Source organism: Salvelinus fontinalis, chromosome 8 (genome assembly GCF_029448725.1).
Source record: "Salvelinus fontinalis isolate EN_2023a chromosome 8, ASM2944872v1, whole genome shotgun sequence".
Taxonomy (NCBI): domain Eukaryota; kingdom Metazoa; phylum Chordata; class Actinopteri; order Salmoniformes; family Salmonidae; genus Salvelinus; species Salvelinus fontinalis.
Window position 1 is genome coordinate 10257361 of NC_074672.1, and position 19182 is coordinate 10276542.

The following is a 19182-nucleotide window of genomic DNA, read 5'->3' on the forward strand; positions in this document are numbered from 1 at the left end:
TGGCTCTTTTATTCTACAACTAATTTTCAGGGATAGTTGAGAGCTACATTCATTTGTCGGTGTACTTTGTCTAGCATACTGGTGTGATGTTGTGTTTCTAGCCATTCCTACAGTGTCATGTGTCAAGGGTGTATGACTTAGCCACCTGAGGGAAAATAGGAAGAAATCCTGAGCCTTGTCTTTGTTATCTGTATCGAGTTTGATGATACTAGCCTGCCGTTGTGTCCCCCCTCAACCCCCCCTTACACCCAAACCCTGCACCCCCATCCCTTGCACCACCCCAACCCCCAACCCTGCCCCAAATCGCCTCAAAACCTGGCATCCCCAGCCCCCACCCTGAGCCCCACCCCTGGCACCTGAAGCACTACCCTGATCCCATACCTCACCCACACCGCTCCTCCACTGAGCCACACAGTCAGACATGATGAGCAATTGTTTAATGTTCCCTGTGGTTCCCTGTGACCCTGTGACCCTGTGAGAGCATCAAGTCATTCTTCTGGTTGGTTTTTACAGACTCAACAGAAATCACCTTGTTTCTAGGACACATCGCAACGTATTAAAGAGGACAGGGCCAACAACATGTCTGGGACGCAGTCAAGCAAGTTAGGAACATGCACGCCCATGCACGCACTCTCACATGCATGCACACACCTGGCTGAGTAATCATTGGTTTAGTTTAATACATTTTTTGTGCACATGAGGATGTATATTTACCTGTATGGTCCATTTCGATGAAAAAGCAATTTCACAAAAGTAATCTCTGGTGAATGACAATTCCAGACAAATAATTCACTGCAATCTGTTTACTAAAAATACCCCCCCCCCCCACACACACACGTACACACGCACACACACACACACACACACACACACACACACACACACACACACACACACACACACAGAGAGTATACATGCACACACTCCCCGCCTCTATTTGTGATCACCAGGCAACAGAACACAAAGGCCGAGGCATCTGATGTACATAATGTGAAAGAGTCTGAGAGAACAGGAGAGATCGCTGGGCTGCTTTGAACACACACACACACACACACACACACACACACACACACACACACACACAGACTCTTGCCCCGTGGATTTGGCTCCCATCCATGTCCTGTGTCTTCACAAGCCAAACAACAAGGAAGCCTCCAGCACAGACCCCTCAGCCTTTAGTGTGTGTGTCTGTGTGTGTGTGTTACACTCCTGCCAAGCCTCCTCTGAACTGCACTAATGGAGAGACTAGCAACTAGAAGAGCCGCTGCTCTCGCTGTCCCTCCTGCTCCTTGGTGCTGCTGTGCTGATTAATATGCTAAATTAGGTCAGCTGATTACATTGTGTAGTGCTGATTATTAGTCTGTATTGTGTGTGTTGTATTGTGTCTCTCTCCTGTCTTTGTCTCCCCGCCCTCCCACCCCTTATTATGTTAATTGGCACGTACAGACAGACTGTTATGATTGCTACTCCGCTAAAGCATTATCAAAATCAAATGTCACTACTTGAAAAGCCTAGATGAGGAATATATCTCCACCATGTCTATCAACAGGGATTCAGAACACAGTTAGCTTCATTATTTTAATAGCCTCTCGTCGAGGCACAATAAGCACAGACAACGTTCCAAATGTGATCTGGAGAGATCACACGTCACCGTTGGTGATCAATCTAATGTATGTGTATGTCTGTGTGTATACGGCCCCAGGGGCGGTGCAGAGAGGGGAGAGGAGAGTAGAAAGGGTAGTGAGGATGGGAGCAAAAGAGAGTGGGAGGGAGACAAAGGGGGAAGCAGGACACTGCAGACACCACTCTCTGCCTGTCTTTGTTCCTGTCACTTGATTGACTCCCCTATAGGAAACCATGGCTACAGGCCGGAGCATGTGCCTTAATGGGATGGGGGAGCGTGAGATGTGGGTTTAGCTTCCTGCCTCTTGAAGTGGAATGCATCTGTAAACTGCAAAGTGAGCAGTGATCAGGAGGAGGTATCTACCATGAGGGGGGGATCATGGTTGAAAGAGAAAAACTGTGTAGGCCTAAAATAGATACTGGTGGATCATGGTTGTCCTGCTATTGAGGAGTGACAAGGGACCTGTTCAGAGTAGCACTTAGAATACATCCACAGTCTGGAAGGAGTGGATGTTCTTAGAAAACATCAACAGTCTGGAAGGAGTGGATGTTCTTAGAAAACATCAACAGTCTGGAAGGAGTGGATGTTCTTAGAAAACATCCACAGTCTGGAAGAAGTGGATGTTCTTAGAAAACATCAACAGTCTGGAAGAAGTGGATGTTCTTAGAAAACATCAACAGTCTGGAAGAAGTGGATGTTCTTAGAAAACATCAACAGTCTGGAAGGAGTGGATGTTCTTAGAAAACAGGAAGAAAGGAAGGAAGCTAAAGAAAAACAAGGTAAGCAAATTGTGGCTTTAGACTTCTAGATAAATTATATTTGACTCAAAATGGTATTTAATCTTTCTTACTTTTGAAGTTAATTCACATTAAGTACAGACGGACTGTCCCCAATACAAGAAGCAGCCAGTGAATGTTGAGCGTGTTGTCATGACAACATCAGGTATGTATCTAAAGCGTGTATTTCCTTGCGGTTTTACATCATAGGGAGACATACCCACTTCAACTGCCCTACCAGATACTTTATCCAAGACTATACAAGCTTAGACATGACATTCACAGTCATAGTGGTAATGGCCTGTAGCCTAATGCCAATGAGGAGTGACAACACAGACCATGCCAACCCATGCCAACACCAAACCCTCCATGTATAGCAACTGGAGACACACTAGGTGACATTTACTTGCCCCTTGCTGGCTTCGTCGGCACAAGTTGAATAGGTCATGGCATTTGAGAAAGGTACTGTACAGTATGTGATGTACAGATGTAGGTTCTTAATTTGATCACTATTTTGTTGTTGAGAATTTGTAGGGTATTTGAGTTTTAAAAAGGCTTATAAAGTTTGTAATTTCCACTTTTAAATTGCAGACTTGATTTTCCCTAAAGAAAAATGTCAACCCCTCCAAAAATGTCCATTAATTATAATCCACATAATAATCCAAATGTCCTGTTGCAGCATGATTGTTTTCCTGCTGAAGCAAACTGGCTCAAATTAAGATCCTACATCTCTAGCTACAATCCTTCCACTGACGTCCCTCAACGTGTTTGGCCCAATTCTTGACTTACAGTGTTGCTCAGAGTTCAGTGGTGAAAGCATCCAGATGAAATGCTTAGGGTGTTGTGGATATTTGAGAGAGATTGGTGTGTGCTGGCAACAGTTCATATGACTGTAATCCTGTTTGATGTTGTTATTCCTATCTCACAGGAAAGGAATTCTTCACCAGTTTCTCCACACACAGTTCTCTCTCTTTCTCTTCTCACCCTCCTCCTCCTTCCTCGCTCATTAGGCTAAATACCTCTCAGACGTCTAATGGCAGTCATAAATAAAAGAGGGTTGTGGAGATGTGCAGTGCGTGTGTATGTGCGCGCATGTGTGTGTTTGTGTGCGTGCGCATGCGCACGTGTGTGCATCACCACACAACAAAAGGAATGGGATTAGAAGATAAAACAGACATTTTTTAATCAATGCCTGGCTGGGCCCAGGTAAGATACAGAAATACAGCCCTGTTACTATGCAACACTGTCTGCTGCACTAGCTGAAGAAATTCCTATGTAAGATTACTTCAGAGCTTCCTTCTCTCTGTCTTTCCTCACTTTCATTGCTCTCTCTCTTCATAAGTCTGGACTTTGATTGTTTGGAGGAAGCCAGTTGGTAAATCTGCATTTATTTTCCTGATTCTGTGCTTTTTGTTTTGATATGGAACAGTGGTGTGAACAGGAGAGCATTTCTGCCTGAACTCATCTAACAGTTGTGTTCATTGTATGCCAATGTCTTCCATTCCTAATTATTTTTATGTTTGTTCACAAGAGTGTTCAAAGAGGCAACGATAAAAATGCCAGTGATCAGCTAGAAAACGCCCATGGATGACTGAACAATGGAGCTTTCTCTGCCTGTCCAGAAAAAAAAAATGCACAGGTAAAATTCCAGGCCCATGACTTTCCATGGTGCCCAGTCAAATAACGTACTGTAAGACACCATTTTGTAAGGCTACGAGTCAGGATTAACTGAGTGTCAGTCACGTGTGCTAGTCCTCCTTTTGTCCTCGGATTTCCAAACAATGCAGTGTTGATCTTTACAAAGAGGCATCAGTGGATGAAAATCACCATCTTGCCAAACCCATTGACATGGAAAAACATCACAACTGAGTTCCAGACGTCATACGTGTCATAGAAAACCTGAGGCCAGGTTTGACTGAATGGAGAGAGGGAATAGGACACACAGGACAACACATGCTGCCTTTAACTAGGGTTTTGGGTTGGCTCAAGTGCCTTCGGATACAGCTCCCCCAGCACAACAAATCTTATCTCTCTATTGAGCTTTTCTTTTATTACAGTGCATTCGGAAAGTATACAGACCCCTTCCCTTTTTCCACATGTTGTTACATTACAGCCTTATTCTAAAATGGATTAAATTAATGTGTTTCCTCATCAATCTACACACAATACCCCACAATGACAAAGCGAAAACAGGTTTTTATACATTTTTGCAAATGTAGAGAGAGAGAGAGAGCCCTTTCCCACCTGGACAAAAGGAACACCTATGTGAGAATGCTGTTCATTGACTACAGCTCAGCTTTCAACACCATAGTGCCCACAAAGCTCATCACTAAGCTAAGGACCCTGGTACTAAACACTTCCCTCTGCAACTGGGTCCTGGACTTCCTGACGAGCCGCCCCCAGGTGGTAAGGGTAGGCAACAACACATCTGCCATGCTGATCCTCAACACTGGGCCCCTCAGGGGTGCGTGCTTAGTCCCCTCCTGTTCTCTTTGTTCACCCACGACTGCATGGCCAAACACGACTCCAACACCATCATTAAGTTTGCTGACGACACAACAGTGGCAGCCTGATTACCGACAATGATGAGTCAACCGATAGGGAGCAAGTCGGAGACCTGGCAGTGTGGTGCCAGGACAACAACCTCTGATTTGGCATGGGACCCCAGAGCCTCAAAAAGTTCTACAGCTGCACCATCGAGAGCATACTGATCGGTTGCATCACTGCCTGGTATGGCAATTCTTCGGCATCCTACCTTAAGGCGCTACAGAGAGTAGAGCATACAGCCCAGTACATCACTGGGGCAAAGCTTCCTGCCATCCAGGACCTATATACTAGCCGGTGTCAGAGGAAAGCCCAAAAAATGCACGGCATGCAGTACCGGAGCACCAAGTCAAGGACCAAAAGACTCCTTAACAGCTTCTACCCCCAAGCCATAAGACGGCTGAATAACTAATCAAATGGCCACTCACTGTTTATTATCTATGCATTGTTACTTTACCCCTACCTACATGTACAAATTACCTCAACTAACCTGTACCCCTGCACATTGACTCGGTACTGGTACACCCTGTATATGGCCTAGTTGTGTTACTTTTTTAAAAAGTAACACAAAAGTAATTTAGTGTTAAAGTAGTTTAACACTAAAAAGTAATTTAGTGTTAAAGTAGTTTAAAAGTAATTTTTTACTTTAGCTTATTTGGTAAATATTTCTTAATTCTTTCTTGAACTGCATTGTTGGTTAAGGGCTTGTAAGTAAGCATTTCACGGTAACGTCTACACTTGTTGTATTCGAATCATGTGACAAATAAAGTTTGATTTGATTTGACATCTCTGGAGAGACCTGAAAATAGCTGTGCAGCTACGTTCCCCATCCAACATGACAGAGCTTGAAAGGATCTGCAGAGAAGAATAGGAGAAACTCCCCAAATACAGGCGTGCCAAGCTTGTAGCGTAATACCCAAGAAGACTCAAGGCTGTAATCGCTGCCAAAGGTGCTTCAACAAAGTAGTGAGTAAAGGGTCTGAATACTTATGTAAATGTGATATTTCTGTTTAAAAAAAAAATTCTTAGATTTTTTTTAAACAAAAAACTGTTTTTGCTTTGTCATTATGGGGCATTATGTGTAGCTTGATGAGGAGGAAAAACAAGTTCATCCATTTTCGAATAAGGCTGTAACGTAAGAAAATGTGGAAAAAGCCAAGGGGTCTGAATACTTTCCAAATGCACTGTAAGTTCATATTTATTTGCCATATGTAATAAATACATTTGATTACCCACCAGAGATCTTGCATTAAAAACAGTAAGAAATAATTGTTTTACCCATCTGTAAATAGCCCATCCAACTACCTCATCCCCATACTGTATTTATTTATTTATTTATTTATCTTGCTCCTTTGCACCCCAGTATCTCTACTTGCACATTCATATATATATATATATATATATATATATATACACTGTACATCTACCATTCCAGTGTTTAATTGCTATATTGTAACTACTTCGCCACCATGGCCTATTTATTGCCTTACCTCCCTTATCCTACCTCATTTGCACATACTGTATATACACTTTTTCTACTGTATTATTGACTGTATGTTTGTTAATTCCATGTGTAACTCTGTGCTGTTGTTTGTGTCGAACTGCTTTGCTTTATCTTGTCCAGTTCGCAGTTGCAAATGAGAACTTGTTCTCAACTAGCCTACCCACCTGGTTAAATAAAGATGAAATAAAATAAAATACTTTGCATGAGAGACTATTCTATGAAAACTGTGTCTGAGGAGTTAAAAACCGTGAAGAGTTCCTGTGCCTTATGACATTTGTAATCATGTGTTGCATTTTTGATAGATAGAAAACCATATTTAGTTTCCATGACAGCAGCAGTGAAAAATTAAATGTCATGAGAATCGTGAAGCTTTACAGAGAAGAGGGACGGACAGACAGACAGACAGTCCGACAAAGCGCTTTTCACTCTGCGTGTATTGAGAGAGAGGAAGACAATCTATCGGGGCGGACATTGAGAACACTCACGACATGGATGAATGGGTAAACCCACAACATGGTACTTTAAAAATCTCCTTTAACTACAGCAATATCCCTGAATAGTTTCTAAAGCATATGATATTCAGAAACATTATTGTAGGTCTAAACTGCACAGTCTCTCGCTCGTTCGCTCTTTCCCCATCTATTTCCTTCCGTCCCTCTCTCTCCCTTTCTCTCACACAGACACACACACATTTGTTTTACTATCCTTGTGGGAACAAACATTTGATTCCCATTCAAAATCCTATTTTCCCTCACCCCAAACACTTAACCCTAACTCCTAACCCTAACCCTAGTTCTAATCATAAACCTAACCCCTAAGAGAGAGAGAGAAACAGAGAGCGAGAAACAGAGAGAGAGAGAGAAACAGAGCGAGAGAGAGGAAAGACTGATGTAGTGCTGCTATTCTCCCAATGTGGAGACGCTAGCTGTTGTTGTAAAGGAAGAACAGCTTGAGGAGAGCTTCCAATCTGTCTTGTGGAGGTCTAAGCCAAGACCCAATGCTTGTTGCCAGCAGCACATTAGCTCTGCTCTGCTCTGTGTGTGTGTGCCCTGTTGGTGAAGTAAGTCGGTAAATCTGTCAGCAGCATTACTAAGAAAAGAAGAGGGTCTGTTCTGCTAAATCAAGCAGACAAAAAGCCATGTAGCGTCGGCTATGAATCACAGAACAGAATGTGAGAAACAGCTTGGACAGATTCAAATCCAATCAAATTGTATTGGCCACATACACATGGTTAGCAGATGTTATTGCGAGTGTAGCGAAATGCTTGCGCTTCTAGTTCTGACAGTGCAGCAAGATCTAACATGTAATCTAACAATTCCACAACAACTACCTAATACACACAAATCTAAGAAAAGGGATGGAATAAGAATATTTACATATAAATATATGGCTGAGCAATGACAGAGGGGCATAGGCAAGATGCAATAGAAGGTATAAAATCCAGTATATACATACGAGATGAGTAATGCAAGATATTTTTAAAGTGTCATTATTAAAGTGACCAGTGATCCATTTATTAAAGTGGCCAATGATTTCAAGTCTGTATGTAGGCAGCAGGCTCTCTGTGTTAGTGATGGAAAACACAAACATACACACACTTAAGGCTGGTGTGCATGCACAGGTATGAACACATACAGTTGAAGTCAGAAGTTTACATACACTTAGGTTGGAGTCATTTAAACTCGTTTTTCAACCACCACACATTTCTTGTTAACAAACCATATTTTTGGCACGTCGGTTAGGACATCTACTTTGTGCATGACACAATACATTTTTCTAACAATTGTTTACAGACAGATTAATTCACTTATAATTCACAGTATCACAATTCCAGTGGGTCAGAAGTTTACATACACTAAGTTGCCATTAAACAACTTGGAAAATTCCAGAAAATTATGTCATGGTTTTAGGAGCTTCTGATAGGATAATTGACATAATTTGAGTCAATTGGAGGTGTATCTGGGGATGTATTTCAAGGCCTACCATCAAACTCAGTGCCTCTTTGCTTGACATCATGGCAAAATCAAAAGAAATCAGCCAAGACCTCATAAAAAAAAATGTTGACCTCCACAAGTCTGGTTCATCCTTGGGAGCAATTTCCAAACACCTGAAAGTACCACGTTCATCTGTACAAACAATAACGCACAAGTATAAACACCATGGGACCATGCAGCCGTCATAACGCTCAGGAAGGAGACGCATTCTGTCTCCTAGAGATGAATGTACTTTGGTGCGAAAAGTGCAAATCAATCCCAGAACAACAGCAAAGGACCTTGTGAAGATGCTGGAGGAAACAGGTACAAAGTATCTATATCCACAGTAAAACGAGTCTTATATCGACATAACCTGAAAGGCCGCTCAGCAAAGAAGAAGCCATTGCTCCAAAACCGCCATAAAAAAGCCAGACTACGGTTTGCAACTGCACATGGGGACAAAGATCGTACTTTTTGGAGAAATGTCCACTGGTCTGATGAAACAAAAATAGAACTGTTTGGCCATAATGACCATCATTATGTTTGGAGGAAAAAGTGGGAGGCTTTTTTCACCATGCCAACCGTGAAGCACGAGGGTGGCAGCATCATGTTGTGGGGGTGCTTTGCTGCAGTAGGGACTGGTGCACTTCACAAAATAGATGGCATCATTAGGAAAGAAAATTATGTGGATATATTGAAGCAACATCTCAAGACATCAGTCAGGAAGTTAAAGCTTGATCGCAAATGGGTCTTCCAAATGGACAATGACCCCCAAGCATACTTCCAAAGTTGTGGCAAAATGGCTTAAGGACAACGAAGTCAAGGTATTGGAATGGCCATCACAAAGCCCTAACCTCAATCCCATGGAAATTTGTGGGCAGAACTGAAAAAGCGTGTGTGAGCAAGGAGGCCTACAAACCTGACACAGTTACACCAGCTCTGTCAGGAGGAATGGACCAAAATTCACCCAACAGTTTAAAGGCAATGCTACCAAATACTATTTGAGTGTATGTAAACTTCTGACCCACTGGGAATGTCATGAAAGAAATGAACGCTGAAATAAATCATTCTCTCTACTATTATTCTGACATTTCATATTCTTAAAATAAAGTGGTGATTCTAACTGACCTAAGACAGGGAATTTTTACTAGGATTAAAATGTCAGGAATTGTATATAAACTTCCTGACTTCAAACTGTACATCGACAAAGACACGCACACCTTCATGTTCTGCTCTTAAGTAAGCAGACAGGGCCCAGTGAATAAAATAGTAAATCAGCGATGTCGGCTCACATTCTGTCACAGAGTGAAGAGAGGTAACAGAGGACTGACGGGGAGTACTGGGCACTGAGCTGCAATAGCCGAACATGCAAAGGACCCATTACAGTAAGTGGACATTTTGTTTGAGACCATTTACCTTAGCAGGCTAATCTGATCTCATGTAGATCAAACTCAAATACACACAATTTCACAGACACTTTTAACCAAAGCGACTTATAGTCATGAATGCATGCATTTCACGTATGGGTGGTCCCGGTTCCCACTATGCGGGCATCGCAAGTGCCATGCTCTACCAACTGAGCCACAGAGGACCATATTATGCATGACTCCAGAGGACACAGCGAGACAGTGGAAGGACAGGTGGCTGTGAATAATCAGGAGGCTTAAAGTGACACCTCCCAATATGGCCGACACAAAGGGAGATGAACTGTGACTGTTGGGAGGGCAGAGAGATGACACCTTGTAACCCCAGAGACTCTGAACAGTGTTGCTACAGTATTTGCAACCTAAACTCAGAAGCCTTCAAAATGTACCTTAAAACCTTTTAACATTTGAACCATTTAACCTTTTACTGCAAGGGGCTAAATCAGGGTCACACGGCGTGATTCTGGGTAGTCTTAAACACATTTGCTTTGAAACAAAAGTATACACCTCACATACATGGTTATGGGCTTAAAAAAATACACCTGACACCTGTACCCTGTCAGATATAGAGTTGAAATGTATAACATTTTGAGTTTGCGTCCCAATATTACACTTTGTATACATCACAGAAGACTAAAATATGGCAAAACTGTTTGACATAGAAACAATGGATTTTCATCAACAACAAAAAAGAATGATGAATTATGGAATGATGAAAAATATGAATAACATTCCAGCCATCAGGCCAAAGAGGGCGATTTTTGTCATTGACGGCAGGAAAGGGTTACACACCCTCAGAAGGTTTTGATTGGGACCCACATGAAAAGTTGTCATGATAAATCTAGCTGTATGATAGATTTAGAGTCCTCCTGCAGATATGAAATTCATTCCATTCAAGAAATTCACAGTGATTGATGTTTTCGACACAAACATGCAACTGAGTGACCCATCTTCAGTATTCATAAAGAAGCCTATGCATGAGGAAATCTAAGTCTATTCAGGAAGAGTATTGACGTTTTCTTCTTCTATTCTTCTAAGTGGTTTGTCTGTCTGTCCCAGTGAGTGATGAGTGAGTGAGGGGTGTACTGATGTTGAATAACTCTGTCAGAGAGAGATGGTGCCATGATGCCCAAAGAAGGAAAACGACGACAGATGGTAGAAATAGAGAAAGTCGAAATAAGCTTCCGATAGGAAATGGAGCATAAAGCAATGTGTTATAGAGGGCAGATTATGGAGACAGTGATGTTAATTTGGGATAGATAGCATGTAGCTCTACTAATCAACAACAGTGTGGGCTGATAAGGGAGGGAGGAAGAACTCCACCAGTGTCTCTTTTACTCATTTCAGACAGAAGATGTGGTATATTACATGTAATAAAACATATAAGGAAATATTTATATGACCCCCTTTCAAATATCCCCTTTTTTTACTACTTATGTGCAGGTAGACATACCCCTTTTATACAGATCAGTGGTTAACTGGCAAATTGGAAGGGGGCTGTTGTTAAAACATGGGGTCTGTTTGCATTTAAAATTAGGGAGGTGTTAAACAATGGAAGTGTTAATGAATTGACCTGCAAAAAAGCAGAGAATCATTCACACAGACTCAATAGCTGTACTTTGGTTACATGGTCTGTGAAAATGCAGGAATCATGAGTAGTTCTTTAGGTGGTTTTTAATTTGCCATGTTTCTCACCCACTACCCCTTTCAGATATAAAAAAAGGCTGGTATAAAAAAGCAGGCATGGTAAATTAGTACTGTATGTTCCAGTACCAAATTGCAACCTATTCCCTATATAGTGCACTACATTTGACATGGTAGTGCAATATGTAGAGAATAGAGTACCATTTGGGACGCAATGTAATGTATCCCAGTCCCACTGCCGGCAGGTCACATAACCACTGGCAGTGACAACCCTCACTAAGCCAAAGACACTGAATTAACGTACACTTCTAAATCTCTCTGACGTCACAGAGCCCTGTTATTGACGGCCAGCTGGACCTCCCTGACTTTTATATTTGTGATTCTTGAAAGTAGCCACCCTTTGCCTTAATGACAGCTTTGCACACTCTTGGCACACTCGTGGCATTCTCTCAACCAGCTTCATGAGGTAGTCACCTGGAATGCATTTCAATTAACAGCTGTACCTTGTTAAAAGGAGGAGGAGGAGGTGTGATGGTGTGGGGGAACTTTGCTGGTGACACTGTCAGTGATTTATTTAGAATTGAAGGCACACTTAACCAGCATGGTGTCACAACTTCCGCCGAGGTCGGTCCCTCTCCTTGTTCGGGCGGCGTTCGGCGGTCGACGTCACCGGTCTTCTAGCCATCGCCGATCCACCTTTCATTTTCCATTTGTTTTGTCTTCTTTTCCCGTACACCTGGTTTGCATTCCCTCATTGCTCATCTTGCATATAACCCTCTGTTTCCCCTGCATGTCTGTGTGTGGAATTGTTATGTGTAAATGTATGTGTACTCCAGGCTGGTTTGCGCCGGGTTATTGTAACCCGTGTGTGTTTAGTTTTCTGAGTGCCGTGTGTTGTTCGCCTCAATAAAGGGCTCCGTTTGCTACGCATTTCTGCTCTCCTGCGCCTGACTTCCCTGCAGCCATTTACGCACTCCTTTACACAAGTCTACCAAAGCATTCTGCAGTGATACGCCATCGCATCTGCTTTGACCTTAATTAATGGGACTATCTAATGCCGATTTTAGCATGTAAATCTTGGTGAAAAAAAAAAAAAAAAAAAAAGTGCCAGCAAACACACTACACAACACAACACTAAACAATGCATTAATTGCACTCTAACGATGAGCACCGATACATTTTATCTATAATTTCTCTTCGTTATTTCTCTTCATATGATTTTCCAATAGATTGTCAACTTGATTCATGATGATGACTGTCAGCTAAGATTTTGAAAGTATGATGTTGATATGATTAGTCCAATCAAAGCTGCTGTACATATAACGTGATTGGACTTAATTTTATCTGTGACCAATGTCCTTGAGTCTTCTTGGATGGACACTTCTAATGTAACTCTATGGCAGCACATAAGGGGCTAGAATTTCCAATGTCTACCCTTATACTTGGCGGTGACGTAGTGTCCCCATGAGAGAGAGAACACTGAGCCAATCACGGCGCAACACTCCGTATTTTCTGCTGGCTTGCCCCACCACTAGAGAAAGCGCTGAGCTAGGCTGAAACACCTGCATTTTGGAGCTGTCTTACTCAAGAAAACAAAAAGGAGACCATGTTTGCATGTGGGTTTATTAACTCAATGATATATATTTTTTTTACATTGCAAACCGACATGTGACACGGACTATTAATGCCAAAAATAACATGCAAAACAGGCAAGAAAAAAATGTGAGGCTCAAAACGCCCTGAGTGACGGGTCGCCACTGGGACTATCATTTGTTTTTCAACAGAAATCGACACTATTCTGTATACATCTGGCCCTTCTTTGGGCACTGTGCTAACAAACCTCCAAATGAGCATCAGCGGCATACAACACTCCTTCCGAGGCCTCCAACTGCTTTTAAATGCAAGTAAAACTAAGTGCATGCTCTTCAACCAATTGCTGCCCGCACCCTCCTGCCCGACTAGCATCACTACTCTGGACGGTTCTGACTTAGAATATGTGGACAACTACAAATACCTAGGTGTCTGGTTAGACTGTAAACTTTCCTTCCAGACTCACATTAAGCATCTCCAATCCAAAATTAAATCTAGAATCGGCTTCCTATTTCGCAACAAAGTCTCCTTCACTCATGCTACCAAACATACCCTCGTAAAACTGACTTTACTTCCAATCCTCGACTTCGGCGATGTCATTTACAAAATAGCCTCCAACACTCTACTCAGCAAACTGGATGTAGTCTATCACAGTGCCATCCGTTTTGTCACCAAAGCCCCATACACTACCCACCACTGCGCCCTGTATGCTCTTGTTGGCTGGCCCTCACTACATATTCGTCGCCAAACCCACTGGCTCCAGGTCATCTATAAGTCTTTGCTAGGTAATGCCCCACCTTATCTCAGCTCACTGGTCACCATAGCAACACCCACCCGTAGCACGCGCTCCAGCAGGTAAACTTCACTGGTCATCCCCAAAGCCAACACTTACTTTGGCCGCCTTTCCTTCCAGTTCTCTGCTGCCAATGACTGGAACGAATTGCAAAAATCACTGAAGCTGGAGTCTTATATCTCCCTCTCTAACTTTAAGCATCAGCTGCCAGAGCAGCTTACCGATCACTGTACCTGTACTCAGCCAATCTGTAAATAGCACACCCAACTACCTCATGCCCATATTATTACTTACCTTCTTGCTCTTTTGCACCCCAGTATCTTTACTTGCACATCTATCACTCCAGTGTTAATGCTAAATTGTAACTATTTTGCCTCTATGGCCTATTTATTGCCTTATCTCCCTACTCTTCTAGATTTGCACACACTGTACATAGACTTTTCTATTGTTATTGACTGTACGTTTGTTAATGTGTAACTCTGTGTTGCTTTTTTTGTTGTACTGCTTTGCTTTATCTTGTCCAGGTCGCAGTTGTAAATGAGAACTTGTTATCAACTGGCCTTCCTGATTAAATAAAGGTGAAAAAAAAAGAAGAAGTACTGAACAGTAGTTGCAAACAAAAACAGTGTGCCACCAGCAGACGGCGGTGTTGACCTAGTAAGTATGACTAGTCTAATACATTTGGCTGGGATTGAATTCTGTAGCTGTAGCAGATATGTCTCTCTCTCTCTTTCTAGCTCTCACTCTCTCTTTCTCTCGGTCGCTCTCTCTCTTCCCCTCTCTCTGCCATCCTCTCTCTAGTTGTATACCTGATGGTACGGCAACTGCACCGTCCCCAACCGCAGGGCTCTCCAGAGGGTGGTGCAGTCTGCCCAACGCATCACCGGGGGCACACTGCCCGCCCTCCAGGACATCTACAGCACCCGGTGTCACAGGAAGGCCAAGAAGATCATCAAGGTCCTCAGCCACCCGAGCCAAGGCCTGTTCACCCCACCACCATCTAGAAGGCGGAGACAGTACAGCTGCATCAAAGCTGGGACCGAGAGACTGAAAAACAGCTTCTATCTCAAGGCCATCAGACCACTTCCAACCAGTACCCTGCCCTGAACTTAGTCACTGTCACTAGCCGGCTACCACCCTCAACCCTGCACCTTAGAGGCTGCTGCCCTATGTACGTAGACATGGAACATTGATTACTTTAATAATGGAACACTGGTCACATTAATAATGTTTACATACTGTTTTATCCATTTCATATGTATATACTGTATTATAGTCAAGGCCATGCTACTCAACTATTGCTGTACATATACTATTCTATCCACATATTCTTCAGATATACTATACAGTATATACGTTTGGACACACCTACTCATTCAAGGGCTTGTCTTTATTTTTACTAGTTTCTACATTGTATAATAAAAGTGGAGATATCAAATCTATGAAATTACACATATGGAATAATGTAGTAACCAGAAAAGTGTTAAACAAATCAAAATATATTTTAGATTTTTCAAATGAGCCACCCTTTGCCTTGATGACAGCTTTGCACACTTTTGGCATTCTCTCAACTAGCTTCATGACGAATGCTTTTCCAACAGTCCTGAAGGAATTCCCACTCCTGCTGATGACTTGTTGACTGCTTTTCCATCACTCTGCAGTCCAACTCATCCCAAACCATCTCCATTGGGTTAAGGTTGGGTGATTGTGGAGGCCAGGTCATCTGATGCAGCACTCCATCACTCTCTTTCTTGGTCAAATAGCCCTTACACAGCCTGGAGGTGTGTTCTGGGTCATTGTCCTGTTTTTACAATTTTATTTCACCTTTATTTAACCAGGAAGGCCAGTTGAGAACAAGTTCTCATTTACAACTGCGACCTGGACAAGATAAAGCAAAGCAGTGCGACAGTAGACAACAACACATGGGATACGTGGGATAAACAAAAGTACAGTCAATAACACAATAGAAAAATGTACATACAATATGTGCAAATGGAGTAAGGAGGTGAGGCAATAAATAGGCCATAGTAGCGAAATAATTACAATTTAGAAAATGAACACTGGAGTGATAGATGTGCAGATGATGATGTGTAAGTGTCACGCACACCTCTAAGAAGAGGGAACGCAACGCCCTGCTACAACTCAACTCCCCGTGGAGTGAAAGAGGTATGGGACTGTAGGTGTGAGAAAGGACGACAAAGGCAGAATTGACCGCTTACTAGGATTTATTTCCTTTACACGGTAATATGGGGAAAAGGGGCTGGAAGGAACCAAAGCAAAGAAAGTAAATATCAAAGCTTCCCCTCTCCTATCTAACCTGCCTACCCACTACTTACCTAACTTAGCACCACCTGGTGCACTAACCAAAATACAGGGGGTGGTCCGCCCAGGTCTTACCGAGTGTGCCTAGACAGTGAATATACTACGGGTATATGTATGCCCGCAGGCCTCTTGCCTAAGCACTCCCTAGGTCCCTTCCCCCATGGGAACAAATGAAACAGAATATCAAACAATACTCAAACAAACTAATAAACAAAGGACATCAAATAAGCTCTAGCTGAACGACAATCTCACACGGAACATACCAAATACTCCCAGCAACAACTAACACAGTACATACCAACGACCAACATGCTATAACCCTCAGTCATCAGCTATCCTCTCTCAGCAATGATCTATATCACATTCAATCTCTTCAGCAACGATCTATATCACATTCAATCTCTCCAGCAATGATCTCAGCCTGCAATGATCTCCCTTCTGAACAACAGAACACTGGCTTTTATAGCTTCAGAAGGCATTGGTAATTAGACAGCTGCGTCTTGACGAGGGGGCGGGGTCAGCTCTCCAATCATCAATTGGGGCCGACCAATTAGCTGCTTGGGGAGAATTTCAGGAAGCCATCTCCTGAAACACACACACTCAAATACAAACTTAAACACAGAAACTGGGGAACGTAACAGCAAGTAGAAATACTGGTGTCCAAAAGAGCAATAAAAGTAAATAAAAACAATATGGGGATGAGGTAGGTAGTTGGATGGGCTATTTACAGATGGGCTGTGTACAGCTGCAGCGATCGGTGAGCTGCTGAGATAGCTGATGCTTAAAGTTAGTGAGGGAGATATAAGTCTACAACTATAGCGATTTTTGCAATTCGTTCCAGTCATTGGCAGCAGAGAACTGGAAGGAAAAGCTGCCAAAGTAGGTGTTGGCTTTGAGGATGACCAGTGGGCTATATCTGCTGGAGCGCGTGCTACGGGTGGGTGTTGCTATGGTCAGAACCGTCCAGAGTAGTGATGCTAGTCGGGCGGGCAGGTGTGGGCAGCGATCGGTTGACGAGCATGCATTTAGTTTTACTAGCGTTTAAGAGCAGTTGGAGGCCACTGAAGGAGTGTTGTATGGCATTGAAGCTCGTTTGGAGGTTTGATAACACAGTGTCCAAAGAAGGGCCAGATGTATAAAGAATGGTGTCGTCTGCGTAGAGGTGGATCAAGGAATCACCTGCAGCAAGAGCGACATCATTGATATATACAGAGAAAAGACTCGGCCCGAGAATTGAACCCTGTGGTACCCCCATAGAGACTACCAGAGGTCCAGACAACAGGCCCTCCAATTTGACACACTGAACTCTATCTGAGAAGTAGTTGGTGAACCAGGCGAGGCAGTCATTTGAGAAACCAAGGCTGTTGAGTCTGCCGATAAGAATACGGTGATTGACAGAGTCGAAAGCCTTGGCCAGGTTGATGAATATGGCTGCACAGGACTGTCTTTTATCGATGGCGGTTATGATATCTTTTAGTACCTTGAGTGTGGCTGAGGTACACCCGTGACCAGCTCGGAAACCGGATTGCACAGCGGAGAAGGTACTGTGGGATTTGAAATGGTCAGTGATCTGTTTATTAACTTGGCTATTGAAGACTTTAGAAAGGCAGGGCAGGATGGATATAGATCTGTAACAGTTTGGGTCTAGAGTGTCACCGCGGCAGCTTTCTAATCTTTAGGAATCTCGGACGATACGAAAGAGAGGTTGAACAGACTGGTAATAGGGGTTGCAACAATGGCGGCTGATAATTTTAGAAAGAGAGGGTCCAGATTGTCTAGCCAAGTTGATTTGTACGGGTCCAGGTTTTGCAGCTCTTTCAGAACATCTGCAATCTGGATTTGGGTGAAGGAGAAGCTGGGGAGGCTTGGGCAAGTAGCTGCAGGGGATGCGGAGCTGTTGGCCAGGGTTGGGGTAGCCAGGAGGAAAGCATGGCCAGCCGTAGCGAAATGCTTATTGAAATTATCGTGGATTTAACGGTGGTGACAGTGTTTCCTAGCCTCAGTGCAGTGCGCAGCAGGGAGGAGGTGCTCTTATTCTCCATGGACTTTACAGTGTCCCAAAACTTTTTGGAGTTAGAGCTACAGGATGCAAATTTCTGTTTGAAAAAGCTAGCCTTTGCCTTCCTAACTGACTGTGTGTATTGGTTCCTGACTTCCCCGAAAAGTTGCATATCGCGGGGACTATTCGATGCTAGTGCAGTCCGCCACAGGATGTTTTTGTGCTGTCAGGTCTGGAGTGAACCAAGGGATATATCTGTTCTTAGTTCTACATTTTTTGAAAGGGGCATGCTTATTTAACATGGTGAGGAAATTACTTTTAAAGAACAACCAGGCATCCTCTACTGACAGGATGAGGTTCGTATCCTTCCAGGATACCCGGGCCAGGTCGATTAGAAATGCCTGCTCGCAGAAGTGTTTTAGGGAGCGTTTGACAGTGATGAGGGGTGGTTATTTGACCTCGGACCCATAAAGGATGCAGGCAATGAGGCAGTGATCGCTGAGATCCTGATTGAAAACAGCAGAGGTGTATTTGGAAGGCAAGTTGATCTATGAGGGTGTCAATGTTTACGGATTTAGGGTTGTACCTGGTGGGTTCCTTGATAATTTGTGTGAGATTGAGGGCATCAAGCTTAGATAGTAGGATGGCCAGGGTGTTAAGCATGCCCCAGTTTAGGTCACCTAACAGAACAAACTCAGAAGATAGACGGGGGGCAACCAATTCACATATGGTTTCCAGGGCACAGCTGGGAAATGAGGAGGGTCTATAACAGGCTGCAACAGTGAGAGACTTATTTATGGAGAGATTCATTTTTAAAATTAGAAGCTCGAACTGCTTGGGTATAGACCTGGAAAGTATGACAGAACTTTGCAGGCTATCTCTGCAGTAGATTGCAACTCCTCCCCCTTTGGCAGTTCTATCTTGACGGAAAATGTTGTAGTTGGAGATGGAAATCTCAGACTTTTTGGTGGCCCACCCATGTCAGGATT